Below are 5,461 nucleotides of genomic sequence, written 5' to 3' on the forward strand. Positions count from 1 at the left end.
AGGAAAAAAACGACCCTGCACTCTTGGAAAATACTACAAGGCACCCCCTGCATTTATCGGAGAATCCAGGCCCTTAAAATCCCGCGTGGTTCCCGGTAGCGCCACATTGGAGAGTGCTCCTGGCACCTGCTTCTCAGGCTTCTTCAGCCTTAAGCTCCAAGGTACCTTTGGCTATAATATTCCACGGATGTAGGTAGATTGGAGAGGGTTTGGAGAGCAATGGAGCTAGGGAATAGGCTGTAATGCAAGTGGTCTTGAATACAATATTACAACTTACTCACAAATGTTCAGAGTTTTTTATAGATGTTTGGTCCATTAATTAATCAAACTATTTCACAGGTGAAAGTACCCAACCCTACTTTAAACAGAGAGAAAGCAGAATTAAATCAATGATGGGGATAGATTTTTAACTTCAGGAGCCAAAAGCACAATGGGACAGGCTGCCAGAGGAAGCTCTGGACTTTCCTCCAGTAGATGTTTTCAAGATGAGGGTGGCTGGGACTCTGTCTGGGATGGTGTAGAGAGACATCTCCATGCAGGGTAAAGAAGAGATCGACCTTCTAGTCCCTTCCCACACTCCGATCCTATCTTTACGGGTCTGGGCCTCAGGGGCCAAACCCCACTCCAAGCACAGCATATGGCCCTTTAGAGGATGCAGCCAGTTTGTTCTCATCGATGTTTCAGTGGTCTGGAGAAAGAGACAAATGGGATGGAGAGAGAGGGGAATGGATAGAGGGAGAGAGAGAGAGGTTCCAGTTGAAGGCCTGAGGGGAAAAGGGAGGGTCAAAAAGGCAAGTGGAGGAAAGACAGCAGAGGTGGCAGTGTACTTTATCTCCAGGCAGAGAGGTCCATTAGCAGTGAGACAAGGTGCAAGTGCAATCTGACAGTGCAGTTATCTTAGCACTTAGGCACGGTGAAAAAGTTCTGAGAACAACACCTTTTTATTTATCTGTATAAAAATATAGATATATATAGATATAGATATATATAGTGATCTATATCTATATATAGTTATACATAGATAGATAGATCTACATTCTCTATCATAGACTTCCACTGAACTTTTTTTAAATCACCTTAAGAAACCCGTGCACCCATTACAATAACAGCACCTGCTTCCCTGCACCCATGCACATCCACCCTCTGCCCTTTCCTAATCCGAACGTAGTCCATTAGACCAAGGCCTGATTTGGGGTTTCCCTTTTCAGTTAATTCACTGTCCTTGTTGCTGCTGATGTCACTGTCACTTCTGCTGCTGCTGATCCTGTTGCTGTTCTCCTCCCTGTCTTCAGGTCCAGTTGTGTCATTGTCCCCTTCCTTCTCTCTGTCCGCTTCCTAACCTGGGGGGACTTTGAACACCCTGTGCCATGTGTCCCTTTTCCAGATGGAGTTGACTGCATCCTCTCCATCCTCTCCCACTGCTTTCCAGTAGCAGTCCTAGAGTTTGCTCAAAAACACTTTAACGCAGTCCTTTGCTCAGAGTTAGTGTGACTATACATGAGGAGGTTCCTGCATTGCCGTATGGTACTCCTGATGCAGAACACAGACTGGTGGATGCGGGTTGTCCGGGACCCCGAAGTTTAGTGAAGTGTGTGGTGGGCCAGTAGGGGGCGCTCCTGCATTGAGCCACCCACCTCCCTGAGCCCGACCACCTTCCAGGCTCCCAGTGCCTCTATAGGGGTGCCTTGCATCGTGGTGTTGGCGGTGGGATCCGAATACCCTGCTGTTTTACAGGCATAATTTGGGAAGAGTAATAGAGTCACTGAAATCCCTTGAGCAAACATTTTCTAATTTGGCATCGGGTCGACAGGATACTGTAGATAGCCAGGATGGTGGACGAGTATGTCCATATGACCATGCCCGAACTAAAAGAACGGGCGAAAGAGAGAGGCCTTCATGTGAAGAAAGGGCTAAAGAAGGAAGAGCTGATTAAACTCCTTTGTGACAATGACTCCGCCACAAAGCCACCTTGACTCCTGAGTCCTCCCCAGAATCACATTCCCACATGCCTAGTCCACAGCCCACCGAGGGATCAACCTCTACAGAGGAGCGCTGGAGGTACCAGATGCGGCTAGAAGCTGAAGAGCGACAGAGCAAGCTCAAGTATGAGCTGGAGTTGAAAAAGTTGGAGGCCCAGTGCGAGAAGGCACAGATGAAGCTGGAGGCCCAGCACGAGCACGAGAAGGCACAGATGGAGCTGAAAAGGATGGAGTTAGTGGAGAAGACACCACAGCACAAGGCTGAAGAGGCAAGGCTCAAGTATGAGCACGAACTAGAGGTACTCCGTCTGCAGCACAACGGGGCAGATGCGGGCCCTCTGTGAGCGCGAGGGGGACACCCCAAATTGAACTCCCCAGCCTTCTCTTGCCACCAAGCCGGAGAAGATCCTGACATATTCATCAGCATCCTTGAAAGGCAAGCCCGACGGTGGAAGGTGCCCGAGGAGAAGTACATGATGCACATGGCTGCTCTGATAGAAGACGACATGGTGGTGGTCATGAACAGCCTGCCCTCAGATGCAGCTGTTGACTATGATGTCTTTAAACAGGCCATGTCCTCAAGGTTCAAGTTAGGGCCGGATTATTTCCAGAAAAGATTCTGGAATCTCTACCCACAGCCTGAGAAGTCAATGGCTGATTTTATGGCCCTGTTGTGGGATGCACTCATTAAATGGGCAGACGGAGCCAAGGCTGACAGTAGAGAGAAGAAGCTCCATCTCATGGTGCTGCACAAATTTTACCACCGCTGTCCAAGGGAGATTAAAATCCTAGTCAAGGACAGGGGCCCCAAAACCAGCCCTGAGGCCACTGAAATTGCAGATCAACTGTTGCTTAATCGTGAGGGGCCTGACAAGAAGCCTCCTTACTCTGGGAAGGAACAGAAATGGTTCCAAAGAGGGGGGAAGGGAGGGCCAGGTCCAAAAGGGGAAAAGGGGCCATTCCAGACCGAGCATAAGGAAGCCCCTGATTTGACCAAACCACCAAATTTGGAAAAGAGGGGGTGCTATAACTGCGGAGAACCGGGCCACATCAAGCCCAGCTGCCCAAAGCTAAGCAGCAAACCCAAGCCCATCAGACATGCAACAGCCGTAAGCAGTGAGGGGGGAGACCCGAGCCCCTCTGAGGGGCGTGCCTGTTGCTACAGGATCACAAACCCGGAGGAGGCGATGGCCCCCCACCGGACCAAGATAACAGTGAATGGGAGAACCCTTATTGGGGAACTGGACATGGGGTCCCGTGTGACATTAATCAATGCCAACCTTGTTTCACCTGAAGATATAATCCGGGGGAGAACTCTTACCATTCAAGGGGTGGGGTCTCCACCATTTGAGGTACAGGTAACCTGTCAGCCCATTGAGTGGAGGGGCTGCATGATGTGCATAGAACTGGGTGTGCTGGAAGGGGTTCCGGTCCCCATCCTGGTGGGACAGGATATTATTGATCTAGAACTCCTGCACCGGGAGGTGGACCAGGTCCTAGTGCTGGAGCCCTACTGTATTAATGTGGTGACTCATTAACAGAGCAGAAAGATTAGAGGGGGAGGGTTAGAAACTCCTGAAGACACAGTCATACCATTGGCTGCAGTGGGAGAGGCCCCTGTGGATGGAGACTGCACCCCAGTTCTTGAGGGAACTAGAAACCCCGAGGGCGGGTTAAGTGACAGTCCCAGGGAGGTGTCTAGTATGCCAGATGCGGAGGAATACGAGACTCTCAGGGAGGAGTCCAAGGAAGTCCCTGAGGATGAAGGGGCATTCCCTGCAGGAGCACCCGAACTCTCTGCTGATTGCTTTGCCGGGCAAGAGGAGTTCAGGCAGGAGGTTTTAGAGGACCCCAGCTTGGAGGACCTCCGGCAGATGGCTCAAGAGCAAGAGACCAAGTTCACCCCAGAGAAGAGGGAACAGGTGGTCTGGGATAAAGGGCTTCTCTATCAGTTGTGGGTACCAAAGAACCATGCCCAGACCTGGGAACCCCAATGCCAGATCATAGTACCTCGTAAATACAGACAAGAATTGCTTTCTATGGCTCACGGTTTACCATGTGCTGGTTACATGGGCAGGGAACGGACACACCAGCGGCTGCAGGCGAGCTTTTATTGGCCCAGAATTGCCCAGAATGTGATGGACTACTGCCGATCTTGCGAGACATGCCAGCGGATGGGCAAAAGTGGGGACAAGAGAAAGGCTCCCCTACAGCCCCTCGCTATCACTGATCAACCCTTCCAAAGAGTGGGGATAGACATTGTGGGCCCTCTGAGGCATAAGACTCATACAGGGAAGAAATACATCCTGACTCAAGTGGACTTTGCAACTCGGTACCTGGAGGCACTTGCTTTGACCTCCACCGAGGCACCTGTGGTTGCTGATGCCCTAACCAAGATCTTCTTTCAGCTGGGTTTTCCCTCAGAGATCCTGACTGACCAGGATGGAAATGTCCTGGCAGAGGTGATGAAGTGCCTGTGGGAGTGCTGTGGGGTGAAACTTCTCAAGACCACAGCCTACCACCCTCAGACAAATGGGCTAGTAGAGAGGTTCAATGGGACCTTGAAAGGGATGCTAAAGGCCTATGTGGACTCTAACCCCAATGACTGGGATGAGAAAATTCCGCATTTGCTCTTTGCCTACTGGGAGGTGCCCCAGGAGTCCATGGGGTTCTCGCCATTCGAGTTGATGTTTGGGAGGCGAGTTTGAGGTCCTCTTGATTTGGTGAGAGAGGAGTGGGAAGGGAAAATCCCTTCCACCAAGACCTCCGTGGTGGAGTATGTGCTGAACTTTCATCAGAAGCTGACTGACATGATGAAAGTGGCACGAGACTCCCTGGGACAGGCCCAGGAGAAGCAAAGGTCCTGGTACGATGAAAAGGCTCGCTTATGTACCTTTGACCATGGTGATAAGGTTATGGTTTTCCTGCCACTAAAGACAGACAAGCTGCAAGCCACTTGGGAAGGTCCTCATGTTATCCTGGACAAGCTGGATGATGTGACCTATGTAGTGGCCAGTGTCAAAGAAAAATCTTTGATTTCAGGTGCCGATGGCAAAAAGGTCAAAAGGTTAACATAACATATTTTGTCATCATAGTTCCATATTCAGTCCTCCCCCAGCTTAAATGTAAAATACATGCACAGTCATTCTTGCATGAAACCTGAGCAGAAGTAAGAACACGCAAAGTCTGCTCACAGTCATAACTGGCAGTCCTGTAATTATTCAAGCCTGGTGTGTTGTGATTGGTCACCTGAAAACCTTTAATTTTGGGAAGATTTCCGCCTTCTGCGGAGACCTCCACGCACACCCAGGAGACATAGTCAGTGGCCTGGCCAGTCACTGACCCCTCCCCACCTGCAGCAAAAAATTATAGGTGTTGTATTCGAATTTTTGTCAACTCGTCCGTTCTCCAAGAGCTCACGAACGTCTTTAAACTGGTTACCTGTACGCTTTGCTGAAAACCTGTACCAAGCATTTTATGAT

General features: G+C 50.2%; 1 pseudogene; it reads left to right on the top strand.

The window, feature by feature from the left end:
• The first annotated feature begins 1,829 nt into the window (after window positions 1–1,829).
• LOC149862240 (uncharacterized) lies at window positions 1,830–4,209 on the top strand (annotated as a pseudogene).
• The last annotated feature ends 1,252 nt before the right edge of the window (window positions 4,210–5,461 follow it).

Source organism: Crocodylus siamensis, chromosome 6 (assembly GCF_052110815.1).
Source record: "Crocodylus siamensis isolate JL-2025a chromosome 6, ASM5211081v1, whole genome shotgun sequence".
Taxonomy (NCBI): domain Eukaryota; kingdom Metazoa; phylum Chordata; order Crocodylia; family Crocodylidae; genus Crocodylus; species Crocodylus siamensis.